The 21,431-nt window shown below is 39.8% G+C and overlaps 1 pseudogene; it reads right to left on the bottom strand.

Annotated features, from left to right (window-relative positions):
* Positions 1-1,573: 1,573 nt before the first annotated feature.
* On the bottom strand, positions 1,574-1,749 carry LOC142841879 (small nucleolar RNA SNORA70; annotated as a pseudogene).
* Between the last annotated feature and the right edge of the window lie 19,682 nt (positions 1,750-21,431).

Genomic DNA, 21,431 nt, shown 5'->3' with positions numbered 1-21,431 from the left:
ACACTGGCTGGAAGATCCCTGCCCTTCCCTTTGGTCAAAAATATTTTATCTGTGAGTGTGTGCATAGGCACTTACAGTTTCAGTATTTTAGGTGGGTGTTTCCACGAGCATTTTCTAGTGTTCTCTTTAGAGTTTAATTTTACTCACGTAGTTCTGCGTGTGCGTGCGTGTGTGTTTGTCTGACTCTTGTGTCATTCTCTTACTCTTGTCCTGTGCTGTATCTTTTGAAGGAATCCCGAGAATCTGTGTTCAGTACATTTGACATTTATCTTCCTGGGTGTGTCCTTGTTGAGTCTTTGCGAGCATATTCCCAGTGTGTGTAGGTACCAGGAAGGTCAGACTTTAGGCTCAGTTCCCCTAGGGCTTGAGTTACAGGGGGTTGTGAGCTACCCAAAGTCTGGGGTGGCTAGCTGAATCCCAGTCTTCTGGAACCACAGCTGGAGCTCTCAACCATGGAGCCATCTCTCCAGCCCTGTTCAGCACACTTGAAATTGCTTGACCTTTTACCCAGAGTTTGTGAGCTAAGCCTATTCTTTGTGTAGATTACAGAAATGAATCTATGAAGGAGAACAAAAGCCTTCTGCGAGGGGAGAGAGGAAGGATGATCACATTCTCCTGTCTTTCCCATCCTGTGGCTCTGCCTACCACTCTTTGTCCCAAATTTTCATGGTGAATTCTTTTCTAGTCTTCCTTTGAAGGCCAACCTGATGCATTTTTTTTTTTTTACAAAAATGTTACGTGTGTGTGTGCGCATGCACACGTACACAGATAGGACAGAGGATAGACCTTGGGAGTGAGTCCTGAAGTTGTCGGACCTGGAGATTGGACCCAACTCATCAGGCCTGGTGGAACGTGCCTGATCAGCCATCTTACTAGCCCATTGACTTTACTAACACATACATCCCTCCATTCCTCCTCCCTCCCTCCATCCCTCCTCCCTCCCTCCATCCCTCCTCCCTCCCTCCCTAGTATTCCCTTCCTCCTCTTGTGTTTCACCCTCACCCCTGCCGTGTATGTGAGTGTGTAGGGCAAAGGTTGACACTGCGTATCATCTGTAACCCCTCTTTTCCCAGACAGGATGTGATATTTATTACTGAATATGATTTAGTAGGGTAGAGGGTAGCACCACAGTAGAAGCCCCGAGGAGTGCGGGGCCCGCCAATGCCCATGGGACCAGGATTGGTGATGCAGCTGACCCCTCGGCCATCAGGAACGAGTTACTTCTCAGCGACTGTGTCCTTCAGATCAATCTACATTCAGTTTAGTGAAGCCTCACCTCTTTGAGAGAGACAGACAAAGAAGAACTCAGTGAGGAGGACCAGGGCAAGAAAGTAGGAGGAAGGGGCTTCATAACACCACTTGGCTCTGGCAGCATGGAGAGCTTGAACTTGGCTTTACGTAGGGCCTCCATCCGATGTTCCTTATTCTGAGGCATGATTCAGGTGGACGTGATGGCCTGGACAGTGAGACCCCTGGCCGTGGTGACCTGAGGCTTCCCTAGGGCACAGCGAATACCTGTCTGGGGCCTAGATTGGAGGCGCCATTGAGGTCAGAGCTCGAAGAGCCTTCAGAAGATTGTCTCCAAGGTCCTTTTCGGGAGCCCATACAGGCGACAGGGTAAGGTCACTCTGAACGAGTGTGCTATTGGCAACCATTGCACACCAGGCCCCAGTGAGAAGCTGCTGGCAACCATTGCACAGCGGGCTCCGCTGATAAAGGGGACCTCCCGTGCAGCTTAGTTGGCTGCAGATTTACCTTATCTTTTAAGACACAGTCTCTTAGTGAACATGAAACTCGCTGATTTTGTCAGGTGGAGTGGCCAGAGAGCTTTGCGGATGGATCCAGCACTCTGTCCTCCATACCAGACATGCTGGCTCTAGGGTTTAAGAGTATTGCTGTGCCTGGATTTTCCGTGGGCGCTGGTGATCTGAACTCAGGTTCTCATGTTTGCATGGGAAAACCTAACCCACTGAGCCATGATCCTTGCCCATCTTTAATTTTATGGTCAGTAACATTAGTGTTAGAAATGAATGACATCTGCGGTGCCATTTCGTCCCACGTACACATGTGCATGGATGGTGTGCAGCCTCGCCATACTGCTACCTTCTCCCTGCTCTCAGATGCTACATCTCACAAACCTCTCTCTCTTCTCAAGCGCTGGTATTACAGACACTCACCGTTAGCCTGAGATGTGGTATGTGTATGTAACTGTGCGTGTGTGTATGTGTCCATGTATGTATGTGCAAATGTGTTCGTTCAGGTTCCCATGGAGGGTGTCAGACCCTCCAGAGGGGGTTTATCACTCAGTCTTGGGACACCTGACAGCGTTCCTGGGATTTGAACTCGGGTCTTCTGGAAGAGCAACAAATGCTCTTAAACCGAGCCATCTCTACAGCACCCTGTGCTGAGGTTTTCAAAGGTTCTGGGGATCTGAACTCAGGTCTTCACGTTAATTCAGCAAGCATTTTACCCGCTGAGTCATTTCCCCAGTTCCATGTACATATTCGTTTCATAGGCTTTGAACTCAGAAATTTTATCCATTCCTTGTCCACACTGATGATGCATACAGAACACATTCTGTGACAGTTCTCATTATTTCACTGTGTGGCATCTCCACTTTGCAAATATCGGTCTGCCTCCTGGGGCACATCTCAGCTCCTATCACAGTGTCCCAGTCTGTGGGGAGCAGGAAGATCCTTATGCCCACAGATCTCCTGGGAAACCAGGAACGTTAAGCATGCAGTAATGTCTTCTCAATGGAAAAGATGTGAGACCTGTTCTTCCATCCAGAAGGCTGGGGATTGGAGGTGATTAATAGCCTGGTGATCTTCACTATCTGTTGGACCAGGCCATATCAGGCTCCTACAACCAGGACCGGAAGGCAGATAGTAATCTAAATGGCTCTTATGGCCAGTGGCTTCCTATACTCCACAACCAGGACCAGGGACACCTAAGAGTCTAAATGACTCTTACATACTTTGTACAGCCAGCCGCTCCCCCAAGCTCCCACAACCAGGACCAGAGATACCAAATAGCCCAGATGATGAGTTCAGATCCCCAGAACCTTTGATAACCTCAGCACAGGGTGCTGTAGAGACGGCTTGGTGTTTAAGAGCACTTGTTGCTCTTCCAGAAGACCCGAGTTCAAATCTCAGGAACCCTGTCAGGTGACTGATAACTCCCCCTCTGGGGGGTCTGACACCCTCCTTGGGAACCTGAACGAACATATTTGCACATACATACATATACACATACATACACATGCACAGATACATACACATACCACATCTAAGGCCAATGGTGAGTGTCTGTAACACCAGCACTGAAGAAGAGAGATAGGGTAGAATCCTGGCACTCAATGGCCTAACGCTCTAGACCAATCAATGAGCCCCACGGTCACAGCGTTACCCTGTGTCAAAATAAGTTAGGTGCCTGGAGTATGTCTGGCTTCTAATATGCAAAATCATATCTGCCGGCATATGCACATGCAGTTGTGAACACAGGCACGCATGCATGCACATGCATTCACGCACATGAGTTCTACACACATATGATGTGGGATTCCCCTCTGTATGCTATGAATAGGTTTTACTACCGTTGGTTAATAAAGAAGCTTCTTTGGTCAATGGCAGGGCAGAACAAAGTTAGGTGGGAAATTTAAAATGAATTCAGGGACAAAGACAGCAGAGTCAGGCAGATGCCATGCACCTGCCGAAGGAGACAGACACCGGAAACTTACCGGTAAGCCACAGCCTCGTGGTGATACACAGATGAGTAGAAATGGGTTAATTTAGAATGTAAGACATAGCTAGGAATATGCCTGGGCCGTCAGCAAAACTGTGTTGTAATTAATAAAGTTTTTGTTGTGACTATTTGGATCTGGTTGACCAGGAAATGAACGTGAAGTCTCCACTTACACATATGATCACATAAACATACATACCACATACCAAAAGATCTGCACACTCTCTCACACACACATATCCACACATGTGTGCTACACACATGAACACATATATATGAACCACATACCAAAAGATTTACACTTGCAAACATACACAGAGGTGGACACATGCATTCAAAAACAAGTGTGTCTACACATAGAACACATCTATATGAAGCACATACCAAATGATTTACACACATCTGCAAACATGCAGAGATGCACACATGCACTCACACACACGTGTACCACACATATGAACATTTACACATGTACTGCATACTAAAAGATTTATGCATAAACCTGCATACTCCATACACGTGTATTCACACACACATGTACTACACATAGGAACACATTTACACATGTACTGCATACTAAAAGATTTATGCATAAACCTGCATACTCCATACACGTGTATTCACACACACATGTACTACACATAGGAACACATTTACACATGTACTGCATACTAAAAGATTTATGCATAAACCTGCATACTCCATACACATGTATTCACACACACATGTGCTACACATAGGAACACATTTACACATGCACCACATACCAAAATATTCTCTCTCTCCCTCTCTCCATCCCTCTCTGTCTCTTTCTGTTTCTCTGTCTCTCTCTTTCTCTCATACACGCAGGAGTACACACTCGAATAATACAAGATTCAATGATAGGGTAATGTATTTTTCATCTACTACTGATAGAATATCTCAAGTAGGAGATATTCAGTGCTGGAAGCATTACTGAAGGTCCATACAATCACAGATATTTTGAACAAAGGGGAAGTTCCCCTAGATGATTCACAGTTTAGGAAGTACCATGATCCCGGCCAGAGGGGAAGTTCTCTCATTGACTGTGGAGAAATTAATTCTGCTTGTAGAAAATGAGAGATGCCGAATGCACACTTGTTTTTAATGCTTCTGCATCACAGGACACAATGAGACAAGTGGTCAGGACGAGGAGAGGCCCCATGCAGAAACATGAGTTAGCATGGGACCATTTTTGTTTAAAAAGGCATGAAACATTGGGAAGAGAGTGCAATTACATGACTCATACCAGCAAGTCTGAAACAATTCCATATTTATTAAACCAAATGTTTCCAAGTAATGATTTCCCATGGAATATGTATATATATGTATATGTATATATATACATATATATATATGTGAAGGAAACCACAGGATAAGAGTCTTGAGTGTACAGAAGACCTTGTCTATCACTGATGTTCACATACTACATGAATAATAAATTTGAAACACAAAACATTCTCAGTTACCACTATCCATACAAAGGAGGAAATACATAAACCACGAGGAAGTGAGCTATAGGCATACTAAGGATCAACTCTTAATGTGACAGGCAGTTGACATCAGGTAGCAGACCACATTGCATTGAAAGACATTATAAATTGTGTCGGGAAGTGACATTTTCACATACTCGTCAAAATACTTATATCTTTTTTTCTTCAGGAGTTTTAATGAATTCTACCAATTTCACTACTTCTGGGGCACACAATCTTTTGAAGTCTACAGAACGCATTCCCTTTGCAGGGTTATCATCATTCCCATAGGCTCCATGACTGAACAAATGTAACAGCAGTATGCAATGGCAAGAGTGTGCCTCCTTTAACTATTTCTCTGAAGATGACAAGGATGGACCACTCTTGTGCCTTCTAATTTAGTCAAGTGATACTGAGGTACAAGACCCCACTGTATGGACACCAATGCACTGCTAACCATTAATTACGACGCTACCAAGAAAAACTTGCCATTACGACCCGTGAGCTGGAGGATGCTATAGACATCTCTGGATTGCTGTCACACAAATCCTTTGGTTTACTTGGGTTTTAGCAGAAAGGGGTATCTTTAGGAACAGGAGAACACAAGAAGATGTAGTCGCTGAAGCCGCAAACCACAAGCAGCTTCTCCCAGAGAATTTCCATGAGAGAATCGCTCGCCTCGTATAGACTTTCATTTCTTCAGAGTATTATGAGAATAACAGATCCAGGAGAGACAGTTGACCAGCAGCATTCTCTTGCTGGCACTGTGAAGCACAAGGACATATTAAACGGGCATATTAAAATAAACAGTGCTCGTCAAGCCTCAGTTTGCCCTGAAAGGCTCAGTACTTACATTCAGCATCAGAAGTTTTATTTCCAAGGTGGCTATTAGACGTCTCAGCTCTTCAATGGGGGAATCTCCCCGAGAATCCCTCAGTATTACAAGTTCCTAAAGTGAAAGAGACATGGGCAGAAATCAGCCCTGGTCAATCAACCCTTTGTCATCTTTGTGGATTCCTGGGAACTTCTCTAGTGCTGGGATTCTTGCTAGTCTTACAATGGCTTCCTCAATCAAAATATCTCTTTCTTTGCTCTCATTTCTGTCCTTCCTCCATATCAGGTATCCTATTCCCTCTAGTTCTCCTCTCTCCTTCCTTTCTCCTCTCTTCTTCCCCTTCTTTCCTCCTTTTCCCCACCATCCCCATGCTTTTAGTTTTGTCAGGTGATCTTGTCTATTTCCCCCTTTCAGGTGTTTTTCTTAGGGTTTACCTTATTGCTTTGCTTCTCTAGGATTATTGACTATAGGATCATTATCCTTTGTGTTACATTTACTAACCACATATGAGTGAGTACATATCATGTTCATCTTTCTGGGTCTTTTTTTTTTCTAGTTCCATCCATTTGCATGCAAATTTCAAGATATCATTTATTTACCACTGATTGGTATTCCATTGTATAAATGTACCACAATTTCTTTATTCTTCATTTGAGGGACATGCAGGTTGTTTCCAGTTTCTAAGTAATAAAAATAATGCTGCTATGAATATAGTTGAATAAACGATCTTATAGTGTGATTGAACATCCTTTGGGTATATGTCCAGAGTGGTGTTGCTGGGTCCTGAGGTAAGTTGATTCCCAATTTTCTAAGAAACTGCCATCCTGATTTCAAACGTTGTTGTACAAGTTTTCATTCTCACCTGGAAAGGAGAAGTGTTCCATTACTCCACATCCTCTCCAGCATAAGATATCCTTGGTGCTTTTGTGAAGGTGAAGCCCAGCCAATCACCTTGTTTGTAGGGCGTAATCCCCTTAGGCTAATATTTACTTATAAAATCTTGCAGGTGTGCTTCCCACTTCCTCTTTGTTTCTCCTGTGCTTCGTGGGAACTCTGGCTTTGTAAGTCCCCCTTTTCTTACCCTTATTAAATCTGAATATTTTATACTAAAGCTAGTCTGGTTAATTCTGCAACCTCTCTCAGTGGGGCCTCCCCCCCCATCACCAGAGGCCTCTCCCCTCTATGCAGATTGCACCCTCTCAGCACAGCTCCCTCCCCTGCTGGTCTTCTGCTCCGATCTGCCCGACTACAGGGACTGCAGCCACAGAAGCAGCAGCACAGCAGTGAGTTCCCAGGGTCACCGAGCGCCTGCAGTGACTCTTGATCTTTCCTGGCGCTTGGACCTGGGTGCCCCCCCCCCACGTTGGTTTTTCTAGTGTTCACACTGCCGCCACTGCAGCATACTTGGCGTGGTGCTCCCGCAGTCAAAGGCTGAGCAGTCTGCCCACAACACCGCAGCTTAGGAGCAGTTACTGCCCGTGCCACTATCACAGAAGTAAGGCATGAGTGAGCCAGCAAACAGACTGCATGGCACCTAACTCGACCGGAGCTAACCCCCCGCGCGGCAACTCTATCCCTTCAGCTATTTTTCAGAATTCTTTTCCAGCTCTGACTTCCTAGCCATGTGAATTCAGGTGCACCCCGCCACCTACTGACAAGCAACGGTCATTACAGGTAAAATTTCTTTTAATTAATCAATAAATAAATAAGGATTGAAAATGTCTGACAATATCACCGTTGAAGCCTTCTACAGCCTATTTAATTACACCATGGCTGAGATATTACAGGATACAAGTGAGGTTTGCCTTGTTTGGTATTTATAGGGCTTGGAATTTTTCTTTTTCTTTTTCTTTTTTTTTTTTTTTTTTTTGGTTTTTGCTTTATAATATGGTTAGACAATAGAAAAAATGATAAAGTCCTTACAGGACGAATCCAGGATTCTTAGAGCAGAGGTTGAATGCTTAAAAACAATTCAGACTGACAACAACCTACTCACAATAGAGTTTGAAGTTCTCAAGGAAGAGAATAGATCTTTGTATAATGACTCTGTCAACTGAGCAAAATTTAGAAAATGTACAGTCTGATATTAAGGAGAGATTCACTACTGTGAAGGAGGGAACAGCTGATTTGGATCATAAACTTCATTCCCTGTCTGTAGGAACTGAAACATTATCTGAGAGAATTAAAACTGCTGAATGTGACAGTTGGATTTTGTCAGATTGGCTGACAGATTGTCAATTCAACAAGGCACAATTCATGCCATGAAAATTCTATCCAAGAATGAGATATTATCTCTAATGGGCAAACTTCATACCTTACAATCCTCAATGAAGGTTTTGGAGCATAATTCTGGATAGGAGATTTAGGCCTTGCAGAAGGCAATGGTAAACAGATTAGAAAATAATGAGGAAATTCTAAATCCTGATGAACAGGAGAAAATGGTAGAAAGGTAAATTTTGACTCCATCAGTAAGTAAACCTCTCCAGGATAATTTCCATAAACCTCTACCTGGTTTTTCTGTAATAACATCAGAGAAGGTGACTTGTTCCAGAAACCCTAGGGTCATCAAGGAACATACATGGGAGCTCGTCTGTATGAATGATCTGAAAGAAATTAAACAAGCTGTTATGAATTTTGGGCTACATTCCTCCTTTGTTACAGAGATGCTAAAAATTTGGCCTATCAGTAACAAGGCCACGCACCACAACTGGATACAATTGGTATCAGCAGTTCTAGAGGGTGGACCACAATTGCATTGGAAATGCTTGTTCAGACACGAGGCTAGACTTTTAGAACAGCAGGGAAGAGCGAAGGGAATTGAGATTTCCCTAGATCAAATTCTAGGTGAAGGACTTTTTTTCTGATCCTCTAGAACAAGCTAATTATGATGAACACACCTTTTCCATATGTACTACAGCAGTCTTAAAGGCTTGGGACAGGGTTCAAGACCAATGGCAGAGAATGGAATCTTATATTAGAGTTAAACAGGGTCAGAGAGAACCCTTTAGTGACTTTTTACAAAGACTAAATAAAGCTGTACAAATTGGGATATCTGACCCAGAAGCAATACATATAATTAGTCTTTGGCTTATGAGAATGCCAATGTGGAGTGCAAAAGGATCTTGGGGCCTTTAAAGATCAGATCAGCACCCTTGAATGAATGGGTCTTGCATACAGTGAATGTTGATACACTTAAGCATTGGTAGAAGAAGCAATTTCCAATGGTAAAAGAAGGCATCGAGATACCAGATGTTTTAATTGTGGCAAAATGGGACATATGAAAAGGAATTGTAGACAATGGATTTCCATAAATAATAATAATGCCTCTTTTAGAAATAACAGAAATAGAAGGACTCAGCCTTTAGGCTTATGTGGGAGATGTGGAAAAGGCAGACATTGGATGAATGAGTGTAGGTCAACAAGAGATAGACAAGGCAACCTGTTAGAATTGGGAAATGCAATGGGAGTCCTCTCGCAGCCCCCCCCCCATGGTGAATGTGGTCCAATCATTTCCAGTTACTGCAGAGAACATGCCTCGTCAGGAAAATTAGAAAGCCCCATGCCTGCTGTTACAAGCAATAATGGCCTGAAGGATGAGTTACATTTATTTTGGCAGACTTCTATAAGTGATGGAAGACCAAAGCTAAGAGTTTTAGTAAATGGCATGTTTATTACTGGCCTACTGGACACAAGTGTGGATGTAAGTATCATTACTCCAGAATCTTGCCATCCGTATTGGCCTCTTCAGGACGTAAATGTTTAATTCCTGAGAATTGGAACCCTATCTCGAGTAAGGCAAAGCACGAGATGGGTTGAATGCATACGGCTAGAAGGACATATAGAAAAACTAAGGCCACATGTACCCAATATTGCAGTGAATTTGTGGGACTGTGACCTATTACAGCAATGGAATACCCAAAATAACATTCCTGCTGCTTCTAGAGCCCAGTGGAAACTGGCCGTTCAGTATGTACAAGAACACAAAGCAATTGGTGGCTCTTCATAGATACCAACAGCCCTGCCTCTAAAATGGTTGACTGAGAAACCAATATGGACAAAGCAATTGTCTTTAGCTGAGGAAAAGTTACAGGCTTTAGAACAGCTGGTACAAGAGCAATTAGATGTTCGACATATAGAAATATCTACCAGTCGTTGGAATTCTCCTGTATGTGTGGTTAAGAAAAAATCTGGTAAACGGAGAATGGAGACATATCTCAGGGCTATCAACAAGGTTATTCAACCTATGGGCCCTTTGCAATCTGGAATTTCTTTGCCCTTTTTATTACCAAAAAGATGACATCTCATATTATTGATTTAAAGGATTGTTTCTTCATTATACTGTTACAAGAAAAAAAGTTTGCCTTCACAGTGCCTACTTATAATAATTCTCAACCTTCAAGGACATACCAGTGGGCTATCCTCCCCCAGGGTATGTTGAACAGCTCCTCTCTGTGCCAATATTTTGTAAATCAACCATTGGAAATAATGCACAAGCAATTTCCCAAGTCTATAATTTATTATTACATGGATGATATTTTGTTATTTGATTGAAACATGGATATCTTGGAAAGACTGAAGAAATAAAGATAGTTTTACCTAAATGGGGATTGCAGATTGCTCCTGAAAAGATTCAGAGAGGAGATTCTGTTAATTATCTAGGTTATAAAATAGGTCTGCAAAAAAATTAAGACACAAAAGGCACAAATTTGGAGAGATCGACTACGGACTCTTAATGACTTTCAAAGACTGTTAGGAGACATTTCCAGCCTACGACCAGCTATTGGGATAACACCTGATCTAATAATTCATTTGAACAAAACCTTAGATGGTGATAAAGACTTGAACAATCCCAGAGAATTAACAGCTGAAGCTGAAAAGGAACTGACAATGATGGAGGAAAAACTACAAAAGGCACATATGGACAGGGTGAATCCAGAGCTCAGTTGTATTCTTGTCATATTACCCTCCAAAATTTTTTCACAGGAATTTTAATGCAGAGAGATGATATTATCTTAGAATTAATCTTTTTTTTACCACGTAAACCAAGTAGAAATTAAAAACTTATGTGGAAAAAGTCTCTGAATTAATTATAAATGGCAAATTGAGACTTCATCAACTAGCAGGCATAGACCTAGCAGAAATTATAGTGCCTTTCACTGCTGATGAACTAAAAAAGCTTTGGGAAGATAATGAACCATGGGAAAGAGCTTGTGCTAATTTTTGTGAGAAATTAATAACAACTATCCAAAAAGCAAGAGGCTTAACTTTATAAAGAGAACTTCTTGGATTCTTCCTCGAATCGTCCATGATGCTTCAATAACCGGAGCCCGTACATTTTATACTGATGATAATAAATCAGGGAAGGCAGGTTATAAATCAGAAGACTTGAGTAAAATGGAACAGAGTCCTTATGATTCTGTCCAGATGGCAGAATTATATGCCATTCTTATGGTGCTAAGGGATTTTAAAGAACCTCTTAATATAGGTACTGACTCACAATATGCAGAAAGAGTTATCTTACATATTGAAACTGCTGAATTTATACCTGATGATACAGAGCTGACCTCATTGTTTATCCAGTTACAAGACATGATCAGGAACAGGCTTTGCCCTATGTATATAACACACATCCAATCCCATAGGGGTCTGCTATGTTCCCTAGCACAGGGTAATGCAGAAATTGATCAATTGTTGATTGATAGTGTGCTGTAGGTCTCTGAATTTCATAAAAAACATCATGTCAATAGCAAAGACTTGAAGAAAGTGCTTTCTATTACATGGCAATAAGCTAAGGAGATTGTAAAGAAATGTCCTATTTGCTCTTTCTATAACCAAACACCACTGCCTGCAGGGGATAATCCAAAGGGCACTCAAAGGAATGAAATCTGGCAGATGGATGTGTTCCACTTTACAAAATTTGGCAAATTAAAATATGTACACCACACCATTGACACTTATTCAGGTTTTTAATGGGCAACTGCTTTAAGCTCAGAAAAAGCTGATTCAGTAATCAATCATTTATTAGATGTTATGGCCATCATGGGTATACCTACACAAATAAAGACGGATAATGGTCCAGCTTATGTCTGGTTTTTTGCTTATTACAATATTAAGCATGTTACAGGTATACCATACTATCCTACAGGTCAAGCAGTCATAGAAAGATCAAATCGAACTATAAAGGATACATAATGCTTTATTGACCTTGAATTTTCTCAATGCTAATGAGAAGGGGACAATGGCTGCAGAAAGACATTGGATAATGGAAAAGTCTGCTGAATTAAAGGAACCAGTTTATTTCAAGGATGTGCTGACCTCACAATGGAAGCCAAAAGATGTGCTGTGTTGGGGAAGGGGTTTTGCTCTTGTCTCCACAGGAGAGGAAAAATTGTGGATAACATCAAAATTAATAAAGGTTCAGTTTGAAGAGGAAAAGCCCCCTGGAAAAGAAAAATAACAATTCATTCACAAGTATGATGACCATATTGATGGTAAGAAAAACATATAGGTTGGGGGCAGGGTTCTTTTCTTGTCTCCACAGGAAAACACTCATCTTCAAAGAATTTAAGGGACCCTGGATATTTAAATACTGATGGATGGACACTAGTGATGACTCAATATGGATGAACATGAAACCTGAATAGGTTTTAGTACATATATATATATATATATATATATATATATATATATATATATATGTGTGTGTGTGTGTGTGTGTGTGTGTGTGTGTGTGTGTGTGTGTATTATTGTGCTTCTATTTATAAATATGTAAAGCTGGGTTTGGAGTTGGACTATGGCTCAGTCCCTATTCAATTCTAAGCCTGTTGTTATAAGAGATATCTCAGAGTTTCTGTCTCAGGTCAGGAGCCATGATATGGGAGAGAATAAAAATAAGAATATACTTGATAAACTTTCTTTGCCTTTCCTCATATCTGTGTCTGTCTTTATATGTCTGTATATGTCTTTGTAGTTAATGTTTAACTTTCCTGTCAAAAAGAACAAATTTTCCTACAGTACTATTTGAAGTTTCCAGGATGAAGATGGGGCCCCACAACAACAACTCCACCTGGTTACTATGACGTCATGATTTTGATAGCGCTAAAATTAGACTTGTTTTTGGTACCAACTACTTAAGACAGTTTCTAATGGTACACATTTTGGACAACACTCTGGCCGGACCTCCTCAAAACATTCAGAGGCTAGTTACAATTTTCTCAGACCAAATGTTAATCTGGGAATTTTACCATCATTTGCTTTCACAGGACCCTCTAAGAAGAACGTTGCCCCCCTATCAGCTGGAAGCAATCTTCAAGGACGAGGTCCTCTCTCCCAGCAGAGTTTGTCCTCAGGTTTAGGGACATCATTTAGTGGTTGGTAGAGGGTTGAGGAGATGGGGGAGGTATTTTATGGGATTAGAGGTGTGTATTGAAAAAAGGGGGGGGTTAACTGGTTTGATGGGATGATTGGTATTCATGAATTATTGTTTTTAGAAAATTGTATTGGTGCTGATTCTTGTATATTGGTATATTGAATATTTTATGTGAGTATGCTTCTACCTCTATTTATTGTATGGGAGTACGTTTATACCTTCGTTTAATATATATATATATATATATATATATATATATATATATATATATATATATATATATATATATAGTATTGATATATTTACCATATTGCAATGTACGTTTCTACTTCTGATATTATTTATGTTATGACATTGTTTACATTTGGAGATCATTGTCCTCATAATTTTCTCAGTTGTTTATTCTCTTAGTCCTCAAGTTAGATAAGTATTGAGAATTATAAATCAATAGTCATATATGTTTTTCATATTTATATTTAGGATAATCAGGTTTTTTAGATACATAGAGATTATATTTAGTATATATTAGATTATAGATAGTATAATCTTCACCTCTTCAAAGAGCTGTAGAAAATGGCCTTTAATCTAACCTAGAATTCCTTGCCAATGAGACACAATCACTCCTGGCAACACCGCTCTACTCCTGAGAGAATGTTGAGCACCAAAGACACTCCACTGGGAGCTTGTCTTCTTGTTAGAACTGGCCTTTGGGTAAAGAAAAGCCCATACCTCAACTACTGACAAAGATATAAAATATCTGTAAGTTGATAAAACAGGATTGTCTTATCTTGCCAAGACAGGGTAGGATAGTTCTAAAAAAGTTACTTGCCTTTGATAATGGTTTGTCAGTTATGTTAGGCCTTAGCCAAAGTTGGTTGCCTCAACATTGCCAATGAGACTTTGGGTGATTGCCCAGGTAGCCAGTTGTCTCTGTCATCTGTGTGTTTTCCTTCTTTGAGGTTAGTGGTATGAAATTATCTGTTTCCTGTGTCTTTGTGAGTGTTGTTAACTTCCTTGTATCGGAGTTTACCTTCTACTACTTTCTGTAGGGTTGAATTTGTGGATAGGTACTGTTTAAATCTGTTTTTATCATGTAATGTCTTCTTTTCTCCGTCGATTATGATTGAAAGCTTTGCTGGGTGTAGTAGTCTGCACTAGCATTTGTGTCTTAGTGTCTATAGCACATCTGTCCCAGACCTTTTGGGCTTAAGTTTTCCATTGAGAAGTCATGTGTAATTCTTATATGTCTGCTTTATATGATACTTGGCTTTTTTCTTTGCAGCTTTTAATATTCTTTCTTTATTTTGTATGTCTTGCATTTTGATTATTATATAGTGAGGGGACATTTGCTTATGGTCTAGTCTATTTGGTGTTCCGTAAGCTTCTTGTACTTCCATAAGAAATAGCCTCCTTTAGTTTGGGAAAGTTTTCTTCTATGATTTTCGTTGAACATATTTTCTGTGCCTTTGAGTTGGAGTTCTTCTTCTTCTATTGATGTGGAAGTGTCTTCTATCTATCTGTTGCTTTCATTGGTTAATTAATAAAGAAAACTGCTTGGCTTGATAGGGCAGAATTTAGATAGGTGGAGTAGACCGAACAGAATGCTGGGAAGAAGGGAAGTGAGGCAGCCACCATAGCTCTCCTCTCCAAGGTGGACATAGGCTAAGATCTTTCCTGGTAAGCTACCACCTCTTGGTGCTACACAGATTATTAGAAATGGGTTAATCAAGATGTGAGAATTAGCCAATAAGAGGATAGAACTAATGGGCCAGGCAGTGTTTAAAAGAATATAGTTTCCGTGTAATTATTTTGGGTAAAGCTAGCCGGTGGCCGGGAGCCGGGCAGCGGGAAGCAGCCCACAGCTCATACTACATTCTATTCCTATTATTCTTAGGTTTGGTCTTTTAACATTGTTCCAGATTTCCTGGATGTTTTGTGTTAAAATTTTGTTGGAATTAAAGTTTTCTTTGACCCATGAATCTATTTCCTCTATGATATATTTAATACCTGAGATTCTATTGTCTTCTTTCTCTTGTACTATGTTGATTATGCTTGCCTCTGTAGTTCTGGTTCATTTACCCAGATTTTCCATTTCAAGGATTCCCATTGTTTGTATTTTCTTCATTGCCTCTATTTCAGTCTTTAGCTCTTGCACTATTTGAACTGTTTGCTTCATCTGTATGTTTCATTTTTTTAAGTTTTCTTCAAGAAATTTACTGATTTCTTTCAATTTTTAGTTTGTCTTGTCTTTCATTTCTTTAAGAGATTTTTCCATTTCCTCTTTAAAGTTCTCCATCATCCTTATAAAGTTATGCTTAAAATAATTTTCTTCTGCTTCTTTTGTGTTAGAATGATAAAGTCTTCCTGTTGAATAATAACTGTGTTCTACTTTTACCATGTTGTTTCCTAGGTTGTTGAATGAATTCTTATATTGACACCTACCCAACTCTTCCTCCTCTTGGTACTGGCAGTGTTTTTGCTTCTTGGTCCAATCCTTGCAGTGGTTGTCTTTATCTTTGGGAACTTCTCATGGTATACTCTGTACTGTCACTATCTGTGTCTCATAGAGCCACTGAGGTCCCTCTTGGACCACTCTCTTGGCCTGCTCTCTTAGTCTTATCTCTTGTTTTGCTCTCTTGGCCCACTCTGTGCAGCTGCAGCCTATGCTACGAAGTTCCTTTCTTGGTTCTCTCTGTGTAGTTGCAGCCTATGTTTCAGGATTCCTCTCTTGGTCCTCTTTCTTGGTCCTCTCTGTGTGGTTTCAGCTTGTGTCTCAAATTTCCTATGACGTTCCAGCAGAGAGTATTGGTGGTTTTGTGGTTGGTGTGGACCTTGTAGCTTGCAAGGTCTGATTGATATGGTAGGGGTGTTGGAGCAGTCAACCTGCATGCAGCTTGCCTGGTGGCTGACTAGAGAAGTTGAGGCAGGTGGCAGAGGGACCCGGGGATTTGCCCCTGTTTGGAGGACCTAGAGAATGGGGTACCCCACCAGGTGGGTGGTCATGTACCTCTTAGTCCTCTCAGTGTATTTCCAGCCTGTGTTTCAGAGTTTCTCTGTTGGTCCTCTCTGTTTATTTGCAGCCTCTTGTTCCTCTCTTGTTATGCCCCTTCCTAATCTTTAATTCATTAACTTTTATTTTTTGTCTCCATCTTATAGTTAATTTCATTAAGGTCTTGTCAATATTATTAATTTTTCTAAAAGAATGAAGTCTTTGTTTCACTTATTCTTTGTATTTTGTTATTGTTTTTAGTGATTTTAGCCCTGAGTTTGATTATTTCTTACCATGTACTCCATTTGGATGTGGCACAAGTTTATTCTAGACCTTTCACTTATGCTGTTATATTACCAGGAGAAAACATCTCATTTTTTTAAATGTATGTACACAGTGCTATGAACTAGCCTCTTAAAACTACCTTCATTTTGTCTCATAAGTTTGGGCATATTCTGGATTCCTTTTCACTCAATTCTAGAAATTCTTTTATTTTTTTCTTAAGTCCTGTTTTGACCTATTTTTCTTTAGTAGGTAGTTGTTCAGTTTCCATCTCTTTGTAAAATTTATGCTATTTCTGTTGCTGATATTCAGCTTTAATCTGTGGAGCTCAGATAGTATTCAGGGTGTAATTTCAATTTTCTTGTACCTGTTGAGAATTGCCTTGAGTTTGTAGTCAATTCTGGAGAAAATCCCATGAGATTCAGACAAGAAAAGGTAAATTCTTTTGTGTTTTGCTGAAATATTCTATAAATATCTATTAAGTCCACTTGGTTTATGAATTTACTTAGCTCTAACATTCTTTGTTTAGTGTTTTCTGAATAACATGTTTAATGATGAAAATTGAGTATTGAAGTTTCCTACTATCCGTACATAAGGGTCAATATTTAAGTAATTTATGTTGTAGTATTTTTTATGAACTTGATTGCACTTGTATTTGGTATGTTACTGTTGAGACCGGCAATGCATTCTTGTTGAATTTTTCTTTTAATGAGTATATAGTGTCCCTTTCTCTTCTGATTAGTTTTGGTTTGAAATCTATTTTGACAGATATTAAAATGGCTATATCATCTTGCTTCTTAGGTCTAGTAGTTTATACTTTTCCCCATCCTTTGTACCCTGAGATGATGTTTATCCTCAATGTAAAACTATGTTTCTTGAAAGGACCATAAGGATAGATTCTTTTTTTTTTTTCGTCCATTCAACTAGTCTGTGTCTTTTTATTGGTGAATCAAAACCATTGCTGTTGAAAGTTATCAATGAGCTTAATTTGTTCATTTCTGTTATTTTGTTGTTGTTGGTTGTGGGGGTGCTGTGTGTATGGAAGGAAGAGAGACAATGTGTGTTTGTGTGTATGTGAGTGCGCATCTGTATGCTTTTCCTCTTTTGCTTAGCCTGTCTTTATTCATTTATTCCTTTTGCTTCCTGTGGTGTGTTTAACTTCCTTAGGTTTTAATATTACTTTGTAGATAGAGCTAAACTTGGAGATAGACATTTCTCAAATTTTGCTTTATTATGAAATATTTTTTTTCTCCATCTATGGTGATTGAAAGTTTTGCTAGGTATAGTAGTCAGGGCTGGTATCTCTGTGTAACATGAGGGCCTGCTTGTTGGGGTTTCTGTCCTGCCCGGTTCTCGCATTCATTAAGTTTCAAGGAAAAATTACACAGAGAGGTCTATATAAGTTATAAACTTATTGGTCTATTAGCTCAGGCTTCTTATTAACTCTTATAACTTATATTAACCAATTATTTTAGTATATGTTAGTCACATGGCTCGTTACCTTTTTCAGTGGGGTAGGTTACATCATGCTTCTTTGGTGTCTGGACAGAACTCCAGAGGAAAGGACTTCCTCATTCCCAGAATTCTCCTGTTCTCATTGATCCTCCTCTACTTCCTGTCCTGTTGTCCCGCCTCTACTTCCTGCTGGCTACTGGCCAATCAGTGTTTATTTAAAACATAATTGACAGAATATAGACAATTGTCCTGAACCATCTGTGGTTTCTTAAAGTCAGCAGCATTTCAGCCCAGGCTCTTCTATGTTGAGAAGTTGGGTATTATTCTAATAGGACTTCATTTATATTTTACTTGCTCTTTTTCTCTTTCAGCTTTTAATATTTTATTTTTTCTGTATATTTGGAGTTTTGAGTTTTATATCTTAAGGGGATTTGATTTTCCTTTCTGGTCTAGTCTATTTGGTGTTAAATATGCTTCTTCTGTCCTAATAATCATCTCCTTTCTCAGGTTAGGATGATTTTCTTCTATTATTTTGTTGAAAAATACTTTTTGTGCTTTGAGCTGGATTTCTCTTCATTTCATTATTTGTATTATTCTTACAATTGGTCTTTTTATAGTTTCCAAGACTGTTTTGTGCCAAAGCATATTTATATTTAACATTTCCTATGACCAAGGTATCTATTTTATCATGTCTTTGGTGCTTGAGATTCTATTTTCCATCTCTCATATTCTGTTTGTGCACTTGCTTTTAAGTTTTTTGCTTGAGTTCTTAATTTTTTTTATTTCCAGATTTCTCACAGTTTGAGTATTCTTTAATTGATTCTATTTCCACTTTTAGATCTTGATCTTTTTCTCTTTATCTTCCACTATTTATATTTTATAGATTTTTCAAGGGATTTGTTCATATGATCTCTCATGATTTCTACCATATTCATAAAGGTTATTTTAAGTTTTTTTGTTCTTTTGCTGCTCCACTGTCTTGTGTTTAGCTATGTAGCAATTCTCAAGGTCTACTGTCTTGAATTGATGGGTTCAAATGGAAACATATTTTCCTAGCTATTTTGTGTTTTTATGCTGGCATCTAGGCATATGCTTTGGGACAACTGCAATTTCTCAGTGCTGATATCAAGTCTTTCCTTTATAGGGTTAGTGTTTATTCCTTGGTTTCTGTTGCCCTCTCTGGTTCTTAGAACATTGAGGTGTTGATGTGTTGCCTGTAAATTCTTCAGGTATGATCTACCAGGTATGATCACTGGGATCTCCAAACAATATGTGTCTCTAGGTATTATGATCTAACACTATAGGATGGAGATAGGCTAAGATGTTTACGTGTTTGGGGGCATGCAGCTGAGAGTTTTTACAAGAGGAAGGAAATCAGGTCGTTACGCCAGGATCTGCTTAGTCTCCTGGTAATTGGTACAGAATAAGGAGAAAGCACAACATGAAGTCTGCTATAGAGCTGGGAGTAAACTGGGAACTGGAAATAGAGGAATGGAGGGAACATAAATATCTGAAGCTCACCTACCTTCTTCACTGGCCTACTTGCTTCTCTTCCAGGCTTGACTAATGGGTTTTCAGGGAATGTCTACAGAAGTTGGTGGCCAGATGAGTTGATTAAAAAAGGTTGGAGGAGAATATCTGTGTGAAATGTTAGAGATGGGGCCAGCAAGGAGAGGAAGGATACACAGCAGGTGATCCACCACATTGTTGTGTTTGAGACAGCAGGATTTGATTTCATGGGAGATGGGAGAGGTCAAGATTCAAAGTTAGGCTACTCGTTTCCATGACTAGAGTGGCCTGATGGTTTCCAATTATTGCCTAGTAGATTTGGCGGCTGGGATAAAGCAACAATTTGGGAAAGATGGAAGGTAAGATCTGTGTGATTGCTGGAGGTGGGGGGCAGGGAGGGTAGGGGACAACAGGTTGTTTGCTATAAAGACAGAGACAACACTGGAGGATTTTATTTACAAGAGAGGCAACAGAGGTGAGGCTCTGTAGTCATCCTATTAATTTATTTCATGCTGTGGCTGGTGGGATTTCCAGGGACTGGATGCTGGTGTTGGGTACTAGGATAATGGAATTAGTGGAGGAACAGAATGTTGGAGAAAAGGGTATGAGTAATTCAGTAGAGATAGGAACTAGGATTGAGGTGAGATTGCAGAGGTAGTCTTCTACAGATCTAAAGAAGAAACTAGAGAACTAGGATTGAAGAACAGGAAAAAGTAGAGATCTAAAGTTAACCTACTGCCAAAACAAAGGGGGAAAACACTTTTAAGAAAAAGTTCTTATAAGTGCTCACATAAAAAAAAAAAGAAGAAGAAAGATCTCCAGTATGGGAGTTAAGATGATAAACAAAGAGAAGTTACATTAGTTCGTTTTCTTTTGCCATGATAAAATACCATGGAAAGACAACTTATTTAAGACTTATTGGGACTTACTATTCTACAGTGTTATGAATCTGTTATGGCCAGGAAGCATAGTAGCAATCAGCAGTCATGGAAGCAGCAGCTGGAAGGTTAGAACTCAATCTTTAACACTAGGAAAGAAACAGAAAAGAAAGCAGGAAGTAGAGTAGGAGAATAAACTACCTAGTGATGTGTCTCCTTGAGCAATGCTCTACCTCCCACAGATTCTACAAACTTCCCAAACATGCCACTAATTTGAGACCAAATGTTCAAGTACATGAATTATTCAAACCACCACATACCACTCCATGGCCCACCTAGCCTTGTATCCATATTATAATGCAAAATGCCTTTTTTTTTCTAGTTTCAAAAGTCACCAAAGTCTTTCACAGTCATGAAGCTGTGTATAATTCCAAAGTTCAAAGTTCATTATGAGACTCAAAGTAATTCAAAAATTGTAACCCTTGTAGAAATAAAAAAGCAAATTATGTAACTCCAATATACAATGGAAAATAATATTCATTATCATTCCAATGGAGAAGAATGGTGCTTCATAAGGTAATACTAGACTAAAGTGAGAGCAGAGCCCAGCAGGGAAAATATTAAATCCTGTAGCTCTGTGTACATATTGTCAAAGAAATTAGAGAGCTCTTCACCTCCAGCATTCTGTCTGTCTCTCATCCTATTTTTACTCATTCTATGCAGATTTTCTTGGTAGATATCTCATGGTTCTCAAGTCTCCAACATCTTGTGGTTTCCAATGCAACCCAGGCTTCACTTCCATGGCTTCACACAATAACCTCTGAAGGCATCTTGAACTTCTCTGCTGTTTATTTCAGGGACTGTTATAGTACTAATTTCC

Source organism: Microtus pennsylvanicus, chromosome X, assembly GCF_037038515.1.
Source record: "Microtus pennsylvanicus isolate mMicPen1 chromosome X, mMicPen1.hap1, whole genome shotgun sequence".
NCBI lineage: Eukaryota > Metazoa > Chordata > Mammalia > Rodentia > Cricetidae > Microtus > Microtus pennsylvanicus.
This window is presented reverse-complemented; position numbering and strand designations above follow the sequence as displayed.